This window comes from Sinocyclocheilus anshuiensis, unplaced genomic scaffold (genome assembly GCF_001515605.1).
Source record: "Sinocyclocheilus anshuiensis isolate Anshui unplaced genomic scaffold, SAMN03320099.WGS_v1.1 scaffold689, whole genome shotgun sequence".
Classification (NCBI taxonomy): domain Eukaryota; kingdom Metazoa; phylum Chordata; class Actinopteri; order Cypriniformes; family Cyprinidae; genus Sinocyclocheilus; species Sinocyclocheilus anshuiensis.
The window spans coordinates 238,933-239,420 of NW_015536490.1; positions in this window are offsets into that span (position 1 = coordinate 238,933).

The window sequence follows — 488 nt, forward strand, 5'->3', positions numbered from 1 at the left end:
GCCCGACTGCGCAAAGAATCAACACGTTAAAAAAGTATCATTGGGGGAGGCGTTTAATACTGAGTGTACAGCGTTCTAGCCTAGTATGCTGCTGTAACACCCGCTGAGCGGTTTCATCTAATGACTGATCAATGCCGGGGACACATTGTCATTTAAAGTTATTGTATGTGAAATATGATCTTCATTAAATGATAAATATGTATATAAAGTGAAAATGCTTTTTAGCACTGTAGTACTCGAAGGCAAGAGACAAATATTCAGTGTATCTCATTACCATGACAATGTGATTGCTCTTACTTGTTACTTGTGTGTGTGTGTGTGTGTGTGTGTGTGTGTGTGTGTGCATGTGTGAGTGCGTGAGTGAGTGAGTGCATGTGTGCGTGTGTGTGTGTGTGTGCATGTGTGAGTGCGTGTGTGAGTGAGTGCGCGTGTGTGTATGTGTGAGTGCATGTGTGTGTGTGTGCGTGCGTGCGTGCATTTGTGCGTGC